Source organism: Sceloporus occidentalis, unplaced genomic scaffold, assembly GCF_023333645.1.
Source record: "Sceloporus occidentalis isolate IW3139 unplaced genomic scaffold, rSceOcc1.0.p SCAF_5, whole genome shotgun sequence".
NCBI classification, from domain to species: Eukaryota; Metazoa; Chordata; class Lepidosauria; order Squamata; family Phrynosomatidae; genus Sceloporus; species Sceloporus occidentalis.
The window spans coordinates 135014802-135041286 of NW_028316985.1; the positions used below are offsets into that span (position 1 = coordinate 135014802).

Below are 26485 nucleotides of genomic sequence, written 5' to 3' on the forward strand. Positions count from 1 at the left end.
TTACATCCCTATTGAACTATGAAGCTCCCCTAGTGATACTAGGCACTCTTTCTCATCCTAACCGGCCTCCCTAGATTGTTGTGAGGAAGGAAGGGGTAGGGAGGAAGAGAGACAATTTTGTTACTTTATGCTCACAGGCCAAAAGGTGTGTATATAAATGTAATAAATAAATCATTTACTATCACAAATGAACTCCAAAGAGAACTGCCTTCAAAAATAGTTCAGAAGCTGCAGCTAATAACAAAGCTTTCAGCTCACTTCCTGACTAGGAAAGGCTGTAGGGAAAATATGGCTAGTTCATATTGGCTGCTGAGATGTTTCTGGATCCAGTTCCAAATGTAATGTGGCATGATACATTTGAATGTGCCTGCCCCGTTCCATATGTTCCTTGCCTTCTCCTCAGTTTGCATGGGAGGCAATATTATTACACAGGTTCAAAACTTCTGTGTTCAAAACTACCTTCATTAGTTCTGTGTTCTCCTCTACTCACATTTTGATAGCAGGTCAAAATCTGTCTATTTGGGAAAGATGCTCTCTGGAAGGGACTGGATTCTGACTTTTCCCCTCCTGCAGTCATTTTTTAAAAAGATATTCAAACAGCTGTGTTTCAAATGTATTTGTGGTTGTCATTTGAGTTTTTAATTTATAGTTCTGCTTTAGTATATTGTCTTTAGTATAATAAATTTTACTTGACGTGTCATGAGCACAGAAGAGAGAAACGTTACAAAACTGTTATTTTATTCTATTTATTTATTTTATATGTCACCTTTCTCCCCAAAGGGACCCAACCCAGTTCACAGATTTAAATGTTAAAATAATTAATTCCAACATTGCATTTTCTCAAACATGAGTATAATGAAAACATTTCTATTTTTAATTTTAAAGTAAACAACACATTGATCAGCCATTTTGTTTTGCATTGTGTGAGTGATGCCATAATGGGCCATTTCTGATGTCACTGATTTCATAGGTCTTTTTGTTTCCTGTTAACAAGACACCAATAAAAAGTTTATCTGTTTTTGGTGCAGCAGTTGCTCAGGTAAGCTCTATCAGAGTACAGATCTTTAAGTGTAAAAGATATTATAAGGCAAGAAGTTGATATCTATTATAAAATCTATTACAATTTTGTCTGTTTCTGTTAGTTTCAAATGATTTCAAAAACAGCCACCTGTATGTGTTGTTTCCAGTGGTGGTTGGTAGTTTTCTTCTCAGCTGGGCAGTGAATCTACTCTTCAGCTTTTGGATGAACTTTAAGAGAGCTAACCATGGGTCTGAATATGTTTTGGGGGACATGGTTCAACACCATTGATAAATCTTTAAAATCTGGATTAAAATCCAAAACAGATTCACAGCCTCCTTGAAATTAGGCCTAGCCATCACTACCCCACCCCCAAAATGGGGTAAAAAACAGCTTCAGTGATGCTGGCAGTGGGAGCAGATTTATATCAGAAAAATAATAGTACTGTGGTTAATCATATTGTGTCAATATTAAACCACCACCCCCCTTGTGTTTTCTAATCATCTTAAAAACAGGAGACCTTTTCATGGATATCCTAGTAGCTTAGCTAGTATGACCCTAATTTTGCATTTTATTGAGGCTCAGAATATTTAAAACTTCTGGTGACCTCACTGATGTAGGAAATATCTAACTGCAAAGCACTGTGAAAAACACAGAGCTTAAGACAGAGAGTTCTGGATGATAGTACTTCTGTTTTATTCCACATGGACCAGTTATCAAATAGTTATATTTTGTGATGCATGATATAAAGTCCTGTTGCTTTGTTAGAGTAACAACTACCACCACAGCAGAGGATGAGTAACTGAATTCCAACTTTCCATCTGAGAGAACCCTGAAAAGCAACAATGGTGCGGCAAATGCGCCAGAGCAGCCGAAGCCGAAGATTAAATCGGCAGAGGAGACTCCGACTCAGGAGAACACCTAGAAGAAATCGAAGAGGGCCAAGGCGAGGTTTGTAAAATTACTAACTGGATATCTCTGAAAGGCCAGTTAACAGTGCAACCCTATGCATATCTACTTAGAAATAAGTCCTACTGTGTTCAAGGGGGTCATATTCCTAGATAAACATGTATGTAATTGCAACCTAAGAAATCCTGATGAAAATAATTTAAGATAAAAATTCAAGTTGCACAATTTCCGGAGAGCAACACATTTTGCATCACAGTTGTTAGCCGATTGAAGGCCAGGGGTGGTGGTCTGTAATGTGTCTTTTGATAGGTCGTGTCCCAAAACAAGTGCAATTATTCATGAGAACTGGCATTCCTGGAGTGAAAAGAACAAAGACATTATGAAATTTGCTGATTGTGTAGTGGTAGGACAAAGGGAAAGGTAATTTGAGATTTTGCTTTTTCCTTCAACATTCTCTCTCTCTCTCGCTCTCTTTCTTTCTTTCTTAATACAGTTAGGCGACAATCTCATTACCGGAGGAGCTCCACCTCAGTATAGTCTCATGGACTTCCTGATCATGTAAAACAGCTGCCATGCCTACAGAACAGCAAGATGGGAAATGATGAGGATCATGGCAGAAGCATGAAACACCAAGCAACTGCAACCATTCATGCCAGGCAATAAAGCATTGGAAAAAACTTGGCCTGCTGCTTTGTCTTTTTTTTTTAAATAAATAACATTGGTGTGAGATTGTGCTTGACTGCTGCTAACAGAGCTATCCACAACTTATTGAATTGCAACTTCCAAAATTATCCAGCCAGCATGACCATTGGCCATGGTGTCTGGAAGCTTTCATACAAAAAATAACTTTTTCAACCTCTGCTGTAGGGTATCTATATGCAGTTTGCATTAAAGCAAACCTGAACAGTCTGAGATCTGTCAAAAGGGTGTCAAGAAGATTCATGAGTAGGTTTTTCATTTTTAAAATAGTCTGAAATTGAATTGCTTTTGAAAAAGCTCATGCATTGGTGTTAAATTCTAAAGTACAAGAGTGCCTCATGGCAGTTTCTACACCCCCACAATCCAAGGAAAGTACAAAATTACAAATAAACTGTGCCGATCCATGTCAATAAGCTGTTTCTAACAGTTTTCACCAGTTTTAGTAGGTCTTTTGTAGAGCTAATGGGTCTTAATTGGGCATTCAAGACCAAGTCACTCCACATTGCACCTTGCACTTTGCATTACCACACAGGAATGGCTGTATACTGTTGCTAGAAAATTCCACCCTGATACCTTCTACTACAGCTACTGCCAGGACTGCAGCTAAGCTCAGAGGGCACAGAAAAACCTGAGAGGTGGCAGATGATGTCTTCAGCCTTACTAATCACTCCTGGAGCTACAATCCTGAAGGCCCTGAATTTAGTACACAGTTGCTTAAAAGAGAGTCATCTTGAAATACTTTAGGAACAATACATGGGCACAGCCAAATGTTTTGTCTTATCACTTGCAGAAACTTTGTGTTATGTCATCATCGGCAATAAAGAGGAATAGCCCACAGAAAGGCCAACAACAGACTCCTCAGACCTTAAGCAAAAGTAGTTTGTTAATTTTGATTCATCTCAGGATCCCCTGTGTGTAGAATCAAATGTGCTTCCAATTCAAATTCAGAATGTTGCTTCAGCCCTCAGATTTTGGGGAAATATTGATACAAGCAGATATGTGGGTAAATGAATACAGTCAGCCCTTACATATCCATGGATTCTTTATCCACAGATTCAACCATTCACAGCAGAGCATCCTGGGGGCGGGTTATAGACCGCCCATTTGGGGCGGTCTGGACCCGCCCCTTTCCCCGGAGTATCGGGGCTTCAGTGGCTACACCGGCAGCCGCTGAGGCCCCGATCCGCTGCTTTTCAGGCTGCGGAGAAGCAGCAAAACGCCGCTTCCCCGCAGCCTGAAAAGGGGTGTCCTTGGGGCTTCAAGCCCCAAGGACACCCCACGGCGGCGGGGAGGGGGAGAAAGGAGCCGCTTGGCCCCTTTCTCCCTTGCTTCGCTGGGCGCAGCCGTTTGAAGGCTGCGCCCAGCGAAGCAAAGTGGCGCCGTGGACCAGGAAGGAGCTCCGAAACGGAGCTCCTTCCTGGTCTGCGGAAAGGGCGTCCTAGGCGCCCTGCCACGGATTGAGGACGTCACATCCGCGCCGCCCCGTCTAGAGGCGGCGCGGCCGTGACGTCCTCACGGCGGCAGCCATATGGAAGGGCCGCCGCCGTTTAGTGCGTGACGGGCACGCACTAGGGTTAGGGCGGTGCGGAAGCACTGCCCTTTTGTAACCCTAGTGCGTGCTCGTCACGCACTAAAGTGCCGGTATGTAACCGGCCCTAGTCATCAAAGAGATGGCAATAATACATCAGACATCTTCATCAAAAGAGTCAGCACGGAACCCGGGACCGGCTAAAAGAGAAGAGCAACAACAACAACGATCACCCCCCTCAGTGTCAAAGATTGGCTTCCCAAACAATAATTGTGTTTATTTAGGATGAATTGATAATATAGCTCCTGATACAGAAACTAATTGACTGACTATACCCTTAAGCCCTATCCCATTATCTGATTTAAAACAGCCTGTCAGTGGGGAAAGTATTCAAATAGTCACCTGGAATGTTGCCGGGTGGAAGGAAGCAATGGATGCTAAATTAGTGGGTTTTCTTTCTAAATTTGATGATTTAGCTATTCAGGAAACCTGGTTAACTGAGGAGGATAATCCAATAAAGCTTCCAGGTTTTCAACGTTAGGATATCCCTGCCCCAAAATTAAAAAACAAAGGGTGAGCCTCTGGTGGCCTTTGCATTCTTATTAAACAAGAATTGCATTGGCAAGGAGAGAAATTATATAATGAAGACAAATACACTCATTTTTTAGTTAGGAAATTTAGATATAAGAATCTGGAAGTTATCCTGGTAAATGTATATATCCCCCCTATTACACCCTCCTATTATTATTATTATTATTATTATTATTATTATTATTATTATTATCCTTTATTATAATACCAATTAGTGGATTGGCTTAGAAATGGTAATGGAGGAACTATTAATCTTGCATCCTCAATCTGTAATAATTCTACTGGGTGATTTTAACGCCAAATTAGGCTCATCTTTTCATGATTTTACTCAAAAGAATTTTTTGATAACCATCTTCAATGGCATTCAAGAGACAACAAAAGTAAGAGTGCAGGAGTGCATTTGGTTTCTTTAATTTTCAAATACAATCTACAAATTTTGGGAAGTAGAGGTGAAAATGATAGTTTCAGATACCCATATACATACCATGCACCTAACTCTAGTAGTGTATTAGATCTCATTTGTGTTTCGAGTAACACAATTGACCTTTTTTCTGAGATTGTTGTTCATCCAAAAGGCGAAAGCGATCATCAACCTGTGAGTGTGATGCTAAGGGGTAGCTCAGATTTAAGATCAAGTAGTAGGGCTGATAAATGGTTCACAGACAATTATGAGGTGAGTCATACAGTAATGGCAGGCTCAGATGGGCTAAAATTGATACTATTGCAATATCAGATAATCTTAATTCAGAGCAGGTAGAAAAGTGGGCCAATACAATTCGGTCACCAACAAATGATTGGCTATCCGTTACTAATGCATTTACAAATATGTGCCAAATGTTGAAGAACTAACAACTAAACCTATGGTGAAAAGCTACCAAAAAGGTAGATCACCCTGGTTTGACATGGAATGTAGGATGCTGGAAAAGAAATTTATGTTAGCATTAAGATCTTTTCAGAGATGTTCCTCTATTCATACTCAAGCTAAGATGTTGTCCCTTAGAAGGGAATATAAGAAGCTAATAAAACTAAAGAAGAAAAATTCTGCCACTACAATTTGGAACTGATCTTGAGTTAGCAGCCAAGAGTCACAATTCAACGAAATTTTAGCATTCTGTGACAGGAATTCTAAAGGAAAGGAGATTTCTATATGATATCCCTATACCTGCCAAGGAATGGGTTATTTGCTTTAAATGATACCTCTGAGTTCCAGCATTTAAGTATAGATTCCCTATGTACAGAAACCCTGCCTCCCTGGCCTCCTGTCTCAGAAGAAGTCTATTATTACAGGTCTGAAAAATAACAAAACTCCTGGGGAGGATTTCTTACCAGCCAAATTATTTAAACAATATATCGATAAATAGGCCTCTTTTGTCAGGCCTATTTATGCATATTAATAATACCTGCCAGATCCCAGTTGAATAGAAGTCGGCAATAGTAGTCCCTATATATAAAAAAGGGAACAATAAGGACCCCAGTAATTACAGACCTATTAGTTTAATAAACATTGTAGCCAAAATCTATTCTAGGTTCCTTCTGAACAGACTTGAATGCTGGGTAAATGAAAAGGGAATTCTAACAGAAGAACAAGCAGGCTTTGGACAAAATTGTTCCACCACTGACAACTGTTTTATTCTAAATCACATGATTGCCCAAATATACCAACAAAGGGAAACATCTTTACACCACTTCTATCGATCTTTCTGCTGCATTTGATACAGTGAATAGAGAAATACTATGGAACAAATTGATTGGTCTTAAAATCGAATTGAGATTGTTGTTGTTAATCAGAGCCCTCTATACCGGTACCTGTTTAAGAGTGAGATATGGGATAAATGGTGCCATGACAAATAAGATTGACACACATAAAAGGGTAAGACAAGAGTGTCTATTAGCTCCGTTGCTATTCAATTAGTATATTAATGACTTACCAGATGAAATGAAGGACTCTTCAGTCCATATGCCCACAATCTTAAACACATCTTGTAACATCCTGCTTTAAGCGGATGAGATGATTTTGTTACCTTACTCACAAGTTGGCTTGCGTAGATTATTAAGAAAGATTCAGCTGTTATTGCCTGGATAATTCTTTATCTATTAACAAATCTAAGTCAAATGTAATAGTGTTTGGTAAAAGACAGCAGAGACATAGATGGCAACTAGAGGGTGAGACAATAGAACAAGTGAAGACCTTTTCCTACCTTGGTGTCTTATTTTCTGAAAATGGATCCTGGTTACGTCAACGCCAAAGGAGTTCCTAGTTCCCTATCTCCAATAATTAAAGTATATAAAGCTAAAGCAACTCCTATGCTCTTATACGCACCGAAAGTTTGGGGTCTAAAACCCATCTCAGTTGTAGAACAAGCACAGTCTCAACATTTGAGAAGTATCTTGGGTGTATACAAAAGGACAGCAGCAGCAGCAGCAGTTAGAGCTGAATTAGAAATGCATTCAATCTACTCACAAGCTAAAATAAGAGTGTTTAATTATTGGTGTAAAATCAACGAAATGGAGCCAGATAGACTTCCAAGATTGTGTCTCTTTGAACAGTTACAATCCCATCTACAAGCAGTTTCGTCTATCCAGTTAACAAACTATATAAAGAGTTGAGGTCTCTCTGTATGTTGCACACTCAGTGACCAAGCAAAAAAGAGCATGAAACAAAGAATCCTGGGTATTGAGGCCCAAAAAGATATAGCCACTCTTAGTAAGGTAGGCAATTTAAAATGGTTGAGCCAATATAAAAGGACGTTTCAATTAGCAAACTACCTAAAAATTCAAATGCCAAAACACTTGAGGGAGGCATTCACCTGAGCTAGATTTGAGCAGCTTGATACCATGGTAAGATATGGGAGATTTAATGGCATCCCTTATAATAAGCGAACCTATATTTGTGGAGATCATGAAATTATGGATATAGTTCACATATTATTTAAGTGCAAACTGTACCAGCAGTAAAGAAACCTGTATCTCAGCCCATATATCAAACAAACAATATACTGGGATACTCATATTAGAACAACATACTTTATGAGTGGTCAAGATTCAAAAATATCTTTCATTACAGCTCGGTATTTAAGCAAAGCAATACACCTGAGATCTAGATATGTGGGGATGATTGAGGTAAATTGCAGGGGTGATGAAGAATTTTGATATATGATTGTAATTTTAGTCCAAATGACTTTTGTATTATGCCACACACACATATATAAAATGTTAATATAGTGCACTAAGTGCAATAAACCACAATACAATATAGATACATATGAATAGCCTGAACATGCACAGCTTATGTACAGACTATACAAATCTAAAAATATACAATATGTACTGAAAGATATACAAGTAAACAGGTAAGAATAAAATGTTTACACAATCGATCAGTAATGTGTAAGATAGTTACCATGGGAAGTAAAATAGAATTAAAATGGGAGGTAGAAATATCATTAAACATCTGACATCATATGTCAAATCTCTTCATCACCCTTACAATTAACACCAATCATCCCCACATATCTAGATCTCAACAGTGATGCTTTATGAAGGAACCGAGCTGTGGCAATAGATGTTTTTGAGTCTTGTCCACTCATAAAGTATGATATTCTGATGTGGATATCCCAGAATATTGTTTGTTTAATATAGGGATGAAGGTATTGGTCCCTTTCCTGTTGGTACAGATTACATCTAAACAAAGTGTGTGCTAGATCCTCAATTTCATGGTCATCACAAATACAAGTTCGTTCATTATAAGGGATACCCTCCAATCTCCCATGTCTTACCATGGTATCAAGTTGGTCAAACCTTGCTCGGGTGAATGCCTCTCTGAGATGTTTTGGGATCTGTATTTTTAGATAAGGTGGCATTTGAAAGGACCGTTTGTATCGGCTCAACCTATTCGCTACCGAGCGCAATACAAGGTGTTGGTTATTACCTATAAAGCCCTACATGGCTTGGGCCCGAGTTACTTGAGGGACCGCATCTCCCCATATGATTCACCCCACACACTCAGAACAACCGGGAAGAACTTGTTGGAAATTCCACCTTCTAAACATGTTATTACTTCCCAGATGGCCTTCTCAGTAGTGGCCCCACAAATCTGGAATAGTCTTCCCAATGAGCTCCGTCTTATCACCCCCCTAGAAACATTTAAAAAGAGGCTTAAAACCTTCCTCTTCTGTCAAGCCTTCCCCCCTGGAAAATGAAGTTGTATACTCTGATCCCACTGACTCTCTACCTCACCCTATTGATTGATTGAATGATTGTTTTTAGATTGTATATTGTATTTATTGCTCTTGGTTTTATCTATTTTATGATGTGTTTTGTAATTGGTTTTAAACTCTATGTAAACTGCTTTCATCTTTTTGGAAAAGCGGTATATAAATAAAATTTATTATTATTATTATTATTATTATTATTATTAAATTGCCTACCTTGCTGAGGGTGGCTATATCTTCTTGGGCCGCAATGTCCAAGATTCTCTGTCTTGCACCCTTTCTTGCTTGATCTTTCATAGTGCAGGTTATGGGGAGGCCACAGCTCTTTATAAAGTTTATGAGTTGTATAGACCATGAAGACTGCAGATGAGAATGCAACTGTTCTAATAGGCATAATTTAAGGAGTCTGTCTGGCTCCATTTCATTAATTTTGCACCAATAATTAAACAGTCTGATTTTAGCTTGAGAGTGGATAGAGTGAATTTCTAATTCGGCTCTAACACCAGCTGCTGAGGTCCTTTTATCTACTCCCAGAATACTTCTCAAATGTTGAGACTGGGCTAGTTCTACCACTGCAGTGGAATTTAGACCCCATACTTCCACTGCATATAAAAGCATAGGTGTAACCTTAGCTTTGTATACATTAATTATTGGGGCTAAGAAGCCTGGGTACTCGTTGACTTTTAGTTTAAGAATGAGATTCATATGAGCCTTTGCTCTAAGTGAGCTTCTGTGGTGATGGCATGACCAGGATCCATTCTCATTGAATGTTACACCAAGGTAAGAAAAGGACTTTACTTGTTCTATTGGTTCACCCTCTAGTTGCCATCTGTGTCTCTGCTGTTTTTTACCAAAAACCATTATGTTTGACATAGATTTATTAATGGTCAGAGTGTTTGTATTATGATTATTTCTATTTATTCATTATCTTTTTTTAACATTTTACATAGAGTCTTACAGAGTGATTTATTAATTTTGTTGCATTCATTGTATTGCCTAATGTATTGTATCTATACATTTTTATTATATTTTTATTCTTATTTTTATATATTTTACTTTCATGTTCTCTTATATAACACTTATTTAGAATTCTACACAGAGTTTTATATAGACTTTTATCTTGTTTTTCTATTTTGTGGTACTTTGAGATGGCCTATGGGCTAATCAATAAATATTGATTGATTGATTGAACCATTCACAGTTGAAATATATTTTTAAAAAATATAAATTCCAAAAAGCAAACCTTGATTTGCTGTTTTATTTAAGGGACTCCTTTTTACTACCCCATCGTATTTAGTGGGATGTGAGTATCCATGGATGTTGGTATCCATGGTGGGGGGGAGGGGTCCTGGAATGAAACCCCAGAGGATTAGGGCCCACTGTACTTTGGTCTTGTTGTTAACTGCCTTCAAGGTGACCTCAATGCATGGCAACCATGATATCTCCAAGACTCCCTGCCCTCTGCTTCTCTGCTCATGCCCTGCAGGCTCAGCCCTGTGTTCTCTTTGATTGAGTCTAGCCATCTGGTGTGTGGTCTTCCTCTCTTTCTACTGCCTTCTACCTTTCCCAGCCTCATTGTCTTTTCTATATCAATAGCAAGTAGATTTCTATACCGCTTATTAGTTCATTTAAACACTCCCTAAGTGATTTACAAAGTGTAAGCTAATTCCCCCAACAAGCTGGGTACTTATTTTAGCGACCGCAGAAGAATGCAAGCTTGAGTCGAGCTTGAGCTCCTGGGCTGGTTTTGAACTTGCAACCTTATGGTTTGTGAGTGAGTGGCTGCAGTACAAGCATTTAACAGCTTTAATTTAGTCATTGTAGGCGCGGGACATACCGTCCAAAAAGGAAGGTCTCCCAGCGCCTAGTTTGGTCTATGGGGAAGCCGCAGCCTCCAGACCACGGGACTTCCCTGTGGACCAAAAAGAGCCCGCGAAAAGCAGGTTCTTCTCGCGATGCCATTATGACATTGCAGTGCGCCAATGGCGCACTCGCAACATCATAATGGTGCCGCAATGTTCTGATGCTATGCGTCTAGCACGTAATGATGTCGGTGCCCATCTGTACAGGGCACCACCATTTTGACACCCTCATCACATGCGCGGGGTGAGGGGCGTCTAGAAGCGCCACCCCTCACATGTGACAAGGGCGTCCTTCGGGGCCCGTCTGGACCGAGCCTTGGCTTCCAGAGAGAGTCCTGGCTTGATCTTTTCTAGAACCTATTTGTTTTCTTGGCCATCAATGGTATTCTTAGTACTTTTATCCAACACCACATATCAAATAAGTATATTTTCTTCTGCTTGGATTTCTTCACTGTTCAGCTCTCACAACCCAAATTGTATTTACTACAGAGTTCCACTGAATTCAGACAGATTTATTTTTGTGTAAACATTTTTGGGATTGCTTTATGCGAAAATATGAAACCACAATGACTTTTGAGTTTAGGGATGGAATGCTGTTAATATTAGTCACACCGTGGAGTCCTAAGTATGTTTACTCAAATTCCACAAAATTCCATGTTATTTCTCCTGTAAATATATTTAGAAGGGCAGTTTGAATGGACAAGTGTAGTCAGAAGGAAACTCAGTTGATTCCAATAGGGTTGGAATATACAGGTAGGTATATACAGAACTGCAACCTTTGTTTGCATTTCAAAATTACAAAAATAATAATAAAACAATTATATCTGTAGTACCACAGACAGCATCCATATCTAAGACTCTCAAAGCAGACTATTATTTTATATGTAGAACAGAAGAGGTCCTGGATCATTTAGTGTTTGACACCACTTAAAAAATTAATAACCCATATCACTTAGGGAAAAATTATTTTCACAATAATGGAAATTATTTACTATTGTATGCAATCTATTGCCTATCTGTCATTCCCATGGACTGTATAAAATTATGAACACTATATAACATTATGAACATTATACACGAAGATCACAAATTGTGAATTATCATATTCACAACACTGATGTTTTTATATTTGCTTTCAATGATCTTTCAGGAAATCAAGAATATACTGATGATTCATCTATCTTTGTCCTTGTTGGGAATTATATATGCTTCTAAACTGCAAACTCTCCAATAGCAATGGTCACTGTTCATAAGATGTTTTATGTGTCTAGGCCCATATGCATATTCACATATCTGCAGAGAGATATCAGCCTTAATGCTAGTACAAAAGACAGCTGGTGAAGCTTAGTGATGTGCATTCATTGCCTTCCGTTCTGACAACACCTACTAACAGCATGGCATGGAAGAAGCAGCAATAGCTCCTAGAATTTGTCCAGGTGCCAACTTGTTTTGACAGTTTCTTTGTACAGGCTAGTACTGATGACCACTTTTTGCTGTTTTTCCAGACTCATGGATTGGGCCCTCACAAGAAATGATGCCTTAACAGTCAGCTATTAGCACTCTTGTGGAAGCTGCTCTAGGGAGCTGAACAATTAGATAAAAATGAATGATCAATACAGCCACTTGCAAAAAAACGCCACCTAGCTAATTAATAACAATGAATGGTACTGAGCAAAATCCAGGAACAGGTTGAGTATCCCTTATCCAGAATTCTAAAATCCAAAACCTTCTTTTCAGTTACAACACATGTGGTGCAGTATGGACCCATACTTTATTTGCGAGGCTGGAGAGAGCTATGGCTGGAGAGACATGAGGTTCTCTGAAATGGCTGGAATCCATGCCTCCTGTCATTTCACAGATCCTCAAGTCTCTCTCCAGCCTCATTATGTTTCATATGTATATGCAAATGTAGACATGCCAAAATCTGGGGGGGAGTGTCTGAAATATGGAACACTTCTGGTCCCAAGCATTTCAAATACAGGATACTCAAACTGTAATACAAAAAAAGAAGGGGGATTGATTTCTTGACTGAACATATGTGATCAATGTGATGCCATAAAGCACAGTGAGGAATCTGTGGTACTCCAGATATTGCTGACTCCCCACCACTACAATAACACCTGGAGACCACTTACATGCTTGTAACCTGCCACTATTTATCCCTGATGAAGCAAAGTTCAACAAAGGCTACGCTAATAAGGCAGATCATTAGAAAGGAAACTGAATATTCTCCCATTTGAAAATATCACATCTTTATGGAACATTCCCAACAAAATTCAAGGAAACGTTGCTTTATGAGGAAAAAACAAACTAAGGGTTACTACATATCTTACTCTTTCCCCAGCACTGCTTGGCAACAGCTATATATGGGAATATTTCAGCAAACAAAAGGACACTGTAACAATGTGTTACTGTTACATACTTTATAAAAGGAGGAGCCTAGGTTCAATTGCTTCAGAAACTCAAACTACATCTGAGGGGACAGCTTGGCTACACCAGCCAAGTTGGTAATGTTTATGCTCCTGGAATCTTGAAATATCAAGGAAGATGTCAAAGCACAAAAGTTCCGATTGTAAGGAAAATGTCCGCAAAGTTCCTCCAAGCAGAAGGAACAAAAGGTGCAGGGTCATCTATGATGTGCCCCTAAAGAAGAAGAAAGGTAGTGTGCGTGTGTGTGTGTAGTGTCTAATATTATACTGGACTAACATTTTATGTTTGGCAAACAATGTGGATAGAACCATTTCTAAAACAATTAGTATAAATGGGGTTCTGCTATATGTCTGGAGAAACAATGCTCTACAAGTCTACATTGTTTTGTTTTGACAGGCTACGTACGTGTTTGTGCCACATACTACTACTGGAGAGGAGGGAAAAAGTGATTTCCAGCAATGTTTTTCTTTCTCCTTGGAAATTCAGCAGTGGCAAATCACCTTCAGGCATCTTCCATGATAAGCAAACCCATCAGCTAAGCCACCAATGAGCTGAAGACTGCAAGATCCGGGAGCTCTCCTATAACAGCACCAAGGCTTCTTGGGAATTCAGCAGTGGCAAATCACCATCAGGCATCTTTCACGATAAGCAAACCCAACAGCTAAGCCACCAATGAGCTGAAGACTGCAAGATTCGGGAGCTCTCCTATAACAGCACCAAGGCTTCTTGGGAATGCAGCAGTGACAAATCACCATCAGGCATCTTCCATGATAAGCAAACCCACCAGCTAAGCCACCAATGAGCTGAAGACTACAAGATCCGGGAGCTCTCCTATAACAGCACCAAGGCTTCTTGGGAATGCAGAAGTGACAAATCACCATCAGGCATCTTCCACGATAAGCAAACCCACCAGTTAAGCCACCAATGAGCTGAAGACTACAAGATTCGGGAGCTCTCCTATAACAGCACCAAGGCTTCTTGGGAATTCAGTAGTGGCAAATCACCATCAGGCATCTTCCACGATAAGCAAACCCACCAGCTAAGCCACCAATGAGCTGAAGACTCCAAGATCCGGGAGCTCTCCTATAACAGCACCAAGGCTTCTTGGGAATTCAGTAGTGGCAAATCACCATCAGGCATCTTCCACGATAAGCAAACCCACCAGCTAAGCCACCAATGAGCTGAAGACTCCAAGATCCGGGAGCTCTCCTATAACAGCACCAAGGCTTCTTGGGAATTCAGTAGTGGCAAATCACCATCAGGCATCTTCCACGATAAGCAAACCCACCAGCTAAGCCACCAATGAGCTGAAGACTCCAAGATCCGGGAGCTCTCCTATAACAGCACCAAGGCTTCTTGGGAATTCAGTAGTGGCAAATCACCATCAGGCATCTTCCACGATAAGCAAACCCACCAGCTAAGCCACCAATGAGCTGAAGACTCCAAGATCCGGGAGCTCTCCTATAACAGCACCAAGGCTTCTTGGGAATTCAGTAGTGGCAAATCACCATCAGGCATCTTCCACGATAAGCAAACCCACCAGCTAAGCCACCAATGAGCTGAAGACTCCAAGATCCGGGAGCTCTCCTATAACAGCACCAAGGCTTCTTGGGAATTCAGTAGTGGCAAATCACCATCAGGCATCTTCCACGATAAGCAAACCCACCAGCTAAGCCACCAATGAGCTGAAGACTCCAAGATCCGGGAGCTCTCCTATAACAGCACCAAGGCTTCTTGGGAATTCAGTAGTGGTAAATCACCATCAGGCATCTTCCATGATAAGCAAACCCACCAGCTAAGCCACCAATGAGCTGAAGACTCCAAGATCTGGGAGCTCTCCTATAACAGCACCAAGGCTACATGTGTCTGTTTGTCAGTAAATTCAGGAGAAAAAACTTTTGGTGTCACCCTACATATTTCATTTTTTTTGATCCATGATTATCCACTATTTATCTTTGTATTAACAGATCCATTAAAAATGGTACTCAAATCTGGTTAAAAAAGAAACCAGAGAATACAAATTTACATTCCTTTAATGAATCATTTTTAGAGCCAAAATGCGAAAGGAAAAGCTACAGAATAACAGTATGCTATTACTTCACAACCAGTGGTTAACAGACATTCATAGAAACTGAAGGTCAGTTAGCAGTTAACCATTGCTGACATCTCACTTCCTTTTACACATTATTATACATCGTAAATATAAGCTTACAAAACAAAATTAGGAAGTCAAATTGGAAGGACAAGTATGTTACTCCATGGATTTTTCAGAAGGTGCCAAAAGTATGATAGCATTTGGACAACAGAAACAAGCATGAAAACAATCTGGATAAATGGGCCCAACGCTGAGATTAAAATTTGAGTTATCCAAAGCTGGAGGATAGGAGTTTTAGCAGAAGGTAAAACACACCAAGTAGTTGCAACACGTTGCCACTCACAGCCCATATACCCTCATCTACAGTCCATGTACAGATATCCCCCCCATATGTTATCAGTTCAAATTCCAAAAACAACACTGTTGCCACAATTACTAGGTTCCAGAGAAGCTTCTAGCTCTGCCTCTCCTCAGTCCTTTCATCATATGAACCTTCCTGAATATATCTGGCCCTTGTTTCTTTCACAAAAATACAACACTGCTCCCTCCCATCTCTTTTTTGCCCCAGATTGCAAAGGCTGGCCAATGAGAGATTCTTTCCACCATTCATGTTGCTATCTCCAGTGAGTTAAAGGCCTGTTGGACAAGGCAGAAGCTGGAGGTGGGACTTTTCAGTCCCAACTATTGGTAATACAGTCTGCTCAAATTAGGGCTTCACATTCCAGCCTGGAAGATGGTGTAACATTTGGTAAAGTGGAGTTGGGATACTGGGGACCCCACAGAACCAACGTTTCTTCCAGGGCTTATTAAGAGCCACTGTTTTAAAAGGTACAAATGTTCAAGTTGCATATTACCATAAGATGTGGCTGGCTTGCTTCCTGCTTTGACTACTCCTCTGGAGTACTTATGCTAGCTTCTATACTGCCTCTCAAAGCACTGCATTGGCCTGGGTGTTAAGCAAAGTGAAGCAGCCACCTCAAGCAACCAATGGAGAGTGGACATAAAAGGGAATTAAGTCTTTTCAAATTCTTATTGTTGTATTGTTGTATTTTTATTTCCAGTGAGGGGGAGGGCCACTTGCAGAAATGTTTGCCTTGTTTGCCAAAATAATTTGTCTGGCTTTGGATCTTGCACCTTGATAGGGGGGTGCACACACATGCGTGCATGCTATTTGTTTCTTTGCCTCAGGCATGCAGAAAAAATGTCCTAGGTTAGGCCTGTATGGATTTCCCATTAAGACAGACACCATATTTTTTTGGTCTGGGAGAAGACATCACATACCTTCAAACCCTTCTCAGGGTATACAAGTAAAGATTGGTGTATTTCAACATACAGTAGCTGGCATCCTGTTGATGACATATGCAGAAAGTCTTTTCATAGTCATTGTGGAAGTTTTTATTCATCACTACTCTCACACAATGACTTCCTAATCACTAAAAACCTCCCTCCTGCCATTCCCCCATGGTCATTTACCAGCCAGGAATGAGTAGAGCATAGCCATACTATGCCCAGTTATGCACCAGGACCTCCACAGGACCACTCAGAGGATGAGTTCATCATTGGACCATAGTTGGGTACTGAGTGAAGGTCCTCCACTCTTCCCCAGCCAAATTGTAATGCTGGGGGTTCAGGTAGCAGGAGACCAGTGAGTTCTTTCCATGTGAGGAGCAGGCATGGGTCAGAGTTCACTGTGGAGCACTATCACTTTCCACCAGATGATTCAGGGTTTCATCTGGTCTCTACTACAAATCTTTGGCTTTTCAGATGTTCCACCATGTACAGCGCTTGACACAGTGTTGGATATAGACCTGTATTTCAACTTTCTCATAAGCAAATTTGAAAAATTATTACTTTTAATTGTCTTCTACATTTAAAATGCTCTTCAAGCCTGAGTTGTAGAAATGAACACAGAAAAAATAAGGTAGATGTGGTAGCTGGTTGTGTCCCCTTCAGTGGGACAGTGAATCTTCTCTGGGTTTTCTCTGAATTTTAAAGGAGCTATTAAGGGTTCTGAACCATAGCCTCCAGATAGATTTAAAATATCGAACAGTTGCATTAAGTTTGTATTAAAAACCTAGAGTAGATTGTCACTCTACTGACACTGAGATTACCAGCTGCCACTGGCTTTCCCTTAAACACATGTTAAAAAAAATATTGGAACTTGTTTCAAGATTGCCTTGGCTGAAGCTCCCAAGCTCACTCTTCAACATCTCCAAGTATGCCTAGAAAATTAGCCTATCTGAATGCCTGGAGAGCTACTGCAAGATAGAGCTGGCAATACTTGGGCTAGTTGGACCATTGTCTTGTTTTAGTGTAAGTCATGTTCCAAAGCAGTGAACACTTTCCGAAATAAGTTAGTAGTTGCTCCAGCCAAAGGGTGTGACTAGTATGTGGCTCAGAGAGAAAAGTTCAACAGTGAGGACATGGCATAATGTCAGAGTTTCCATTGCAAACCATTATTAGGGGTTTATATATTGAACTTAAAATATTTTGTAACTGAGACTTCTCACGCAAGATGCTTGGGGGTATTTGAAATTGGACAAAATTCATGACATAATAGGTTGCCTTTAATCGAGATTTTCCATTACCCTATTATGTCTACATGAGGTTGGCATTAATCTGAAGGTCTTTTAAGAACTATTGATGATTTATTTCACTGTTTACAAATTATTTATTTCTAAATGCCAAAAGAAATGTCTATATAAAATGTTTGCAGAGTTATCCTTTTTACTATTAATTTTTAATGGTAAAAAGCAATTGAATTGTATAAATATCCTTAATAAATATGTTTTAATCCTGTCATAAATCCATAGCAGGTGCCAAAATACATCACATAGTTCTTATGCACTATTAACTTTGGGATGTTTGAAAATAATACAGTTAAAATTATGAATTAAATTTTAAAAAGCACAAGTCAGTAAACTCTGCCAATTGTTTTGCTTTTCCTGTTGTCACTTTTCATAGACAATTGCTTAACCATCTCACCTAAGAAAATCAATATACTGTACAATAAACATAGGCTTGGGTCCAAAGAACCTAATACCTTACATTTGTCCATGACAAAAGAGGGGGGGGGGGAATCTGTTTTCATCTGAAATTAGTGAACGCTGGAAATTATGTGTAGTGTAGTAATGTGAAAGAATACTGTCCCACCATACAAAGTAATACACCCACAAGATAGCTGTAAAGTAGGACATGTTGGCCAGCTTCAGGCCAACACATGGTGGTGGTTTAAACCTTATCGCTCCTACACAGCCTTTATTTCAGCCTCCAGATATTGGCAAGTAACTTCTTTCTTTCCTTAAGGCTGGGGATATAAATCTTCATAAATTTCATAGGCAAGAATGAATAATTTTACTATTTCCCTCCCTGCTGCAAGAAAACTGTGCCATTTGTGGATTTGTTCATGGAAAATGGCGTTTTTGGTGCTGAAAACTTTTTCTCACCACATAAAGTGGCTGGAACCCAGCTGGGGTTACAAATGCCTGAGCATGGTAGTTATAGTGCTACACAGTGACTCTTGGTCCCTAGGCATCCCCTAAACTAGAGGCTATGTAACGACTGTGAATATGAAACAGTCACAAGTGCATAACTCTAGATTGCACATTTGGTACTCCTCAACAGAATTATGGCCAATATTATTTTCTGCAAGGAAAAAAACCCATGAGCACTTTTGAGACAAAATAAGTCTTGAAGTACAAAGAGTCTTGTCAGAGTTTCTCCCAGTTTGTAAATCTACTCTTCATCTATTATTTGAATATTTGTAAATATTTTTTCCAGCGCTTCTGGGAAGAATGCTACATCATGACATAGTAATATTGTTTTAGGTAGAGCTTCTTGTAAATAAAGGACAGCCACCAGGCAGTAGATTTGGCTTGACTGAGGTCAGTCATCCTGACTGTGGTGTGTTATGTTTGTCACTCACTGTGGACACTGTGGTCCCACAGCTCCATCCTCCTAGGATAACCATGGGCTTCTGGTCCCCAGCTTTTGGCTTTCCTCTGACAACAGCCTTTGGTTCAGCTCTACCACACTTCCACAACCATGGGGCTTCTTTTCCACGTTTTGGTCTTTCTTTCTCTAAATATTTGGTATTGCAGTGTGGATGTGATACATAAGGAAGTGGGGAGAGGACTTTTAAAAACCTACTGGAAATCTGAGCCAGCAATTGCTCAACTCCTTTGAATGCTTTGTGGTAATGGTGAGGGGGGAAGCAGAAAGCCAGAAAATATGCTGGCTATTAGGAAGCATCTTTGTCTTATAAGGGCTCAACAATTTTCAAGCTGGAAGAAAATTGTAAACTCATACAAAGACTAAAGAAAAAATGGAAGGTCACCAGATTTAGGTTTTATCATCACAAAAGACCATAAAAACAATTTTTTTACAGTGGAAGAGGAAAGAAAAGCTTTCCTGAGGATTGCAAAAAGAAACAAAAACAAAATGGTATGGATCATGATATTAAGAATGAATGGAACACTTATTAGCTGTTTGACACAGAGATATTGACTCAGTCAGTTTCATCAGTTTGAAAGGGCTGAAAATTCTTAATGGTCTAATACATTGTGGATTGGGATTGAGAGAGAAAGGTGCTTGTGGGATTTTCTGGTTCATTTGCCAAAATAATTTGGCTTCTCGTGGGTAGTATGTGCCTTAAATGGCATGTGGAGGGATATTTTATGCAAATCTCAGGCAGAACAGGATTGCCACCACAACTGTATTTCAAGATATACCAGAGTGAAGCTGTATACGGTACTGTCACCCAACAAGAATACCCCAAATGAGATTTTACATCAGTCCCACAATTTTCAATATTGTAGAAAGTGAGACATTGAAAACTGTTCCCACCTAGAATTCTTGCATCTACTGTGTTTACATTATTTTAGTAACTTTTTCTACCCTTTTCTTTTGGATGCCTGAAATGTGTTTGTTAATGATCAACTGAAGTTTTATGTTACTGCAATGTTAGAAATGTGGAGATTGAAAGAAAATTTGGTGAAAATTCTTATTTGGAGGGGCAATGCTCTCATTTTGCCCTTCATCCCACTTAGCAACACTCTGACATAGGATTTATGTGGGATGGTCCGAGATATTTTGCTTCTGAAGGAGAGAGGAATAAATAGTGCCCCCACATCTGAAGACAAATACAAAACAATCAAACTTCATCGTCCATTCGTGATATCCTAAATCGGCTGCCTGAGGCTGCCTGAGTCTGACACCTCATTCTGTCCAGTAACAGGGCTGACACCATACTGTTTCCTTTTTACATATAATTGTACATGATCATAACATAGCATGAGAGGGGATATATGTAGCTTTCCAGATGGTCTTTTATTGTTGCTCCCATCAGGCTAAACAATATATTCGGTGGTAAGGGATAATGCAAGTCACTAGTCCAGGAACATCTGGACAACCACATGGTCCCCTTCCCTCCAGAATAATTGAGACTTTGTAATATTATTCAGATTATTCAACTGAAAAACAGTTTGCCGGGATACTGGCTCATTATCAAGATAAAGACTGAAAATTAGCAGGGCCGGGGTTCATTTTACCTTCTCAAAAAGCTACTCATAGCTGTATATTCCAAGTATATTTCATAAATGCATTTATTTTCATTTATCAGGAGATATGGCTGACAGCTATACATACAAATATATTATTTATAAGTGCACATCTAAAAAACTTGAACTGGATCAATATGAGGTTTCTAATAACTTGTAAACCTTTTGTTTAAGCTCTTGGTCTTCCAACTCTAAAAGAGCTATTACTTTTAAATCCTTTAAAATCTGTTCAAAATGGTATTATTGATCTTCTCCCCTCTTTCTGCATAATTCATTTTAATTCACTGTGTGGGGTATTTAATGTTACCTGAAGAAAGACATATATCTCTTCACTTCAAACATGAAGCTCAGGGCTATGCATGTTTATTCTGAAGTAAATATCAGAGGATTATTTCCAGAGAAGCATGCATAGAACTGCAGGCAAGTAGCCCAGTGCAACTGAGGCACAGTGTAGCTATGGAGGAGCGAGCAGAATGAGGGCATTGCTCTTCCAAATAAGAATTCTGCCCCCCATGAAATTTTCCTTCAGTCCCCACTTTTAGTTTTGTTTTGTTTTGTAGTAACCTAAAACTTCAGTTGAGCATTTTAAAAGACAGTTTAGGCATCTAAGTAAAAGGGGTACACAAAGTTAGCAAAGGAATGCAAACACAACTCATGAACAATTTTCATTATCTCATTCTCTATAATGATAGAAATTTTGGAACTGTTGGAAAAGTTCATTGGAGGGCAATACCCTGATTTTGCCCTCATTGAGGTTTACTCATATGTACAATCTGCTGTGTTCAATAGGCTTTGCGCTCTAGCATGTGTGCAAAAGTCTGCAGTTGTGCAGCCTTCTGTTGTGAAAAATCCAAGCCTTGGTACCTTGTAAACGTGCTTGGGAATGCGGACTTGGATACACTGATGGGGATCTAGTCATACATACTTCAGACTTTTGGAATGTATTTATTGTTCTAATCTTATAAATAATATAGGAAAACTTTCAAGAAAGTTTTGGAAGTGTGTAGGTGCTATAGCCTCTATGAACCTTATCGCACACAGTCCTGACGAGCACCATTTTTGCTGACGGAAGGTAATCCGTCAGGCAAAAATCACGCCCGTCAATACTGGACGCAAACAGGTGCATGCCGGGGGATGGAACGGGGCCTCTTGGAGGACGTATTCGTGTGCAGTAAACTCCGTTTTCTGCAGCGTGTACACACACACGAGCGTCCTCCTTCGGTCCCCAGAACGTTTAAAATTGTGTGTGCGATAAGGTCCTATATGGGCATCAATCTGAGGCAACCCCAGCCAGTGAAGGGTCACAAAGGCAGTACAGTAACATCATCACATAGTCAATCTGATCTCACAAAGTCAAGTCAAGTGAGAGTAATGCTTTCTCTCCTGTTTTCATTAACAGTAATAACTAACTAATAACAAGAATTATGGTTTGAATAAAATGTGTAAGTAAAGTTTTGGTTTCTAAATCTCTTTTTCATTAATGTAGGAAACGCAGCAGTAAAGAAACAGAATATTCAAATAGATGTGCAAGAAAACAACATATTCAAATAATCAGCTTTCTTTACAATTAGAGTACTGAGATATTGTTGTTTTCAAAAAATAATGCTACTTATAAAATTATTAAGTGAGGCAGCTTGTTTAATTCTTTGTGTCCATGCATCTTTGTGTCCATGCATTATATTTCCTGTTATGTAAAGCTAGTAAAATTTAAACAGGCTAGGTTAAGATGGAAGATATCCAAAAGGCTGTTTATATTGTATAGAAACTATGAGAAAGATAGCTATCTTTTAATCCTCATCAGAACAAGCTAAACTACCACAACTGCATTAGCCTCCCTATCTATTTATGTACAGCAAATTCAAAACACACAAGCACAAACATATACACAAAAGCACATCCATTTATGTCTGTGCAGAAAAAATGTGGGAAGTGATGATTCTCAGAAGAAGTAAAAAAACCTGAGCACATCTCATGTAATATAGTTATTTAGTCTGCTAAAATAGCAATGTTTTTAATCCATGCAAGGCTATGTGCATCTGAGTGCAAAGTCCTGGATCTGATTTGTATGTTTGCAACCCAAGTGTTCCCATACTCCACATGCTTAGTCTGGCATCCCATTCAGGGATGCGCTTCCAGCATGATTTGGCTAAGGGAAAGGCTACCTTTGAAATTAAAAAAACAAAACAAAACTTGGAAGCATTTCTGGATTACAACTCCCAGAATTCCCCCAGCCAGTATGGCCACAGGAATCCAAAAAGGCAACTCTTCCAAACTTGTATTTTGAATCATTAGGTTCCTTAACACCATTCCATAGCACCATGTACCATGTATATATCTGATCTCACCTAATTTTGGAAATTATACAGGGGCTTGGATGGGAAAGCACTGAAGAACATCAGTAATCTCCATGTAGAGCTGGGAATTAATGCTGTTTGAAACCCCAGAAGAGGCATGTTCCTATAATCTCCCCTGCCTGGCACCTTTCTAAGGAGATGCTGTTGGGGGGTGGCACTGCTACACAAATGAGGTTGTGTTTTCAAAAAGATGAGCTTTTTTACCTGTTTTGCTTTACTTTTTCTGTCTTATACAGAGCTGCTGCCTGGAAAGACAGTCTCTTTGAGCAAATACCTAGTGAGGGCATCAACGCACTGTCTCACATTTCTGGAGTACTGGTGATGTTTTTCTTCCTCCAGCAAGGGAAAGGATGTGTTTGAGCTGTAAACTTTTTGTTTTAAAAGTGTCCTTGCGACTGCTGAGCTATTGCTGCCTCAAATTAATGTAAGCTGCATTTTCTAGTTTGAACTTTGTATTGGTGTTAGCCTTTGTTAGTCACCTTGGGGACCTTTTTTGCCAAAAAGGTCATAGTGATAAACTACACTATGACTAGGTTGTGTAGGGGGAAAGAAGGGAAAGAGAGGTGCAGGAACTGGGAGAAAGGGGCAGAGTCTTGCCATCAAATTATGAGGGCCAATATGACACAATGGCTGGAGTGTTGGACTAGGACTTCCGATATTCAGATGCAAGTCCCCACTGAACTGTAACACCCATTAGGTGATCTTTAGTCACTCATTTTCAGCCTGAACAACTTTGCAGGGTTGTTGGGAGACAATAGAGAGAAATAGAGCCAGTATATTATACTGCCTTGAGCTCACTGGAATAAAGACAAAATATAAATGTTAATAATAACAACACTAAATAATACCAGGGCTCTTGGACAGAATTACCTTAAGGCAAAGAAGATTTGATGACAAGTGATAGCAACAATACAGAGCCAGGTTGGCGCAATCTAGCAATCATAATACTATACTTAATATTACTACTAAGAATAATACAATTTTCTCTCTCTTTGCCTAACAGGAGAGTAGCTGTCAAGACAGCAGTCTCAACAGCACATGGAGAAGCATCAGCAACAGCAACAGCTGGTGGGATGAGGGAGCAGAAGCCTCCAACCACTACAGCTCTTTTTTCAATCCCAGTGCTTGCTAGAAGGGTACATCCAGAGCCTTCTCCAATTCACCTGAAAGAAATCTCAAGGCAGGCCCAAAAGGAGGACCTCCCAGCATCCCATAAGGAGTAAGACTATTGTGTGGACTCAAAGCAATGAAACTCTGAGCCATTCTTGTCTCCAAGAACACTTTTCTGTTGGGAAGGAATAGGACTCTTTGCCCTCTCCATTTTTTTTGTGGAATAATCTCCCCCTCTTTTTTATTATTATTTCAGGTGAGGAAGGCTATTCTTCCTAGGAGATGACCAGAAGACCTCTGTCACCTGTCCTATTAAGCAAATAAAACCTTCCCATCAATTTGTCCTTCATAGTATTGGAGTGAATCACAGGCTATCCTGTGCCTTCTGAAAAATCTGTATTTAAAAAAAAGGTCACGGTAATAACCTAAATACCCCTCTTTTTTTTGCCAGACTTCTGAAAATAATAGCGAGAAAGCAATCACCATCATTAGCCATATTTAGGCAGTAGATTCTGAGTGTCATGAAATGGTAGCAAATTGTTAACTATGTAATTTGCCATTAGCATTGTAGCTAGCTATCGGAATTAACTGCTTCCTTCTGGGATCCAAGGCAAAGTTGAGAAAAGTGCTGTTGGTTTGCTTTTTAATCATGTATAATACATACAAGACTGCATGTGTGCATGTGTGTAATTTTTATGGTGAGAGCTGGAAGGAGGTGCACATAGAATATTCTGCCTCCTATGGCAAAACAATTTGACTGATTGTGAGTGCTATACATTAGGATGTATGGATGTAGTAAAACAATTGACTGTTTGGTCTCAGACAGCAAAATATCTTAGGATATCTCTATGCACAGCATAGTGTAGTGATCTGAGTGCTGGACTGTAACGCTGGAGAATAGGGTTCAAATTCCCTGCTCGGCTATCCCTGTGATAGCTAATCATTTCTCCATAATGGTTGGTGGTTTCATTTCTTGTATACTGATTAATTCATGAGACAGCCAAGTTTGTGAATGCTACCAAATTATTCACAGTAATGAAAGCCAAACAAAGTGCATAAAGCATTTAAAAGAAAACCCTTCAATTTGTCAAATGGGCACAAAAATGTAAATGTCAATGCAAATGAATGTAAAGAGAGTCACTAAGGAGGTTGAAGAAATGTCATTTGGTGGTAATTGACCAAAAAAAAACAAAAACCCAGGTCTTAGGACAAGGTGAAGAGCTTAGTGACAACTTTGATCCAATATGTGGTGGAATATGCAGTAAAGGTAAATTCTACATAAACAAAAACAAAATTGCCACTGTCAAAAAGCCTTCATGCAGACATGAAATAAACAGGCATCAAATAATGTATACAGTTCTGATTGACACATCTCAAAAAGAATATTATACAAGAACGTGCAGAAAAGGACAACACAATTGCGAACTGAAGATACTGCTATGCCAAATGTTTGTAAGAAACATTTTTCAGTACATTAATTGCAAGGGATAAAGGGGGGTGAGAAAAAAACAGGGTTCAGTTCAGAGAAGAAATGTACAAAAATTTAAGGGAGACAAGGAGCTTTAATTGAATATGATATGGAAATGTTAGATAGTAGAGGGTCCCTTCTCACAATCTATATATTTTTAAAAACAACAACAATGCTGTGCTATAGTGGCAAGCAGAGGCAATGCTCCAAGCCTGCTTGGGAGTCATTACCTTTCTTCCTCACAATGTCTCTGTGGAAGGAGATGAAGAATGAAGAAAAGCAAAAAGAGCCAGAAAGATTAGGCAAGAAGTTGACAATTATGAACAAAAACAATAGCCATCTTTAAATGCTTGAAAACATTATGCATATGACAGAGCAAATATGTTATCTGTTGGACCAGAAAGTTGTTGCAATGAAACAACATCATTCCAACCTGCTTTATTTTAAATGATTGGGTTTATCATGGCATGAAATAACTTTGGTTGACGTTGGGAAATTAGGATGAACTAATCAGGACAAGGAGTGCATTGTTTGGATTGCCAGAAAGAAAGCACAATGTACTGCATACAAACAACCCCCTAGAGCATGACAATACCCCATCTGGTTTCCCTCCATTATGCAGCAGAACAAAAGTGACATAATTGGGTTGGCA

The 26485-nt window shown here is 39.4% G+C and overlaps 1 protein-coding gene across 6 annotated transcripts in view; it reads right to left on the reverse strand.

The window, feature by feature from the left end:
• LOC149312857 (uncharacterized) overlaps positions 1-26485 on the reverse strand; it is a 134656-nt gene that overhangs the window by 19402 nt on the left and 88769 nt on the right. Inside the window, exon 5 of one of the 6 annotated variants that reach the window (XR_016281318.1) lies at positions 2244-2281. The exons of the other annotated variants lie outside the window; for them this stretch is intronic. The gene's annotated coding sequence lies outside the window, so the exon portion shown is untranslated. Of the gene's footprint in view, positions 1-2243; positions 2282-26485 lie in introns of those variants that run through there. 6 annotated transcript variants of the gene reach the window in all.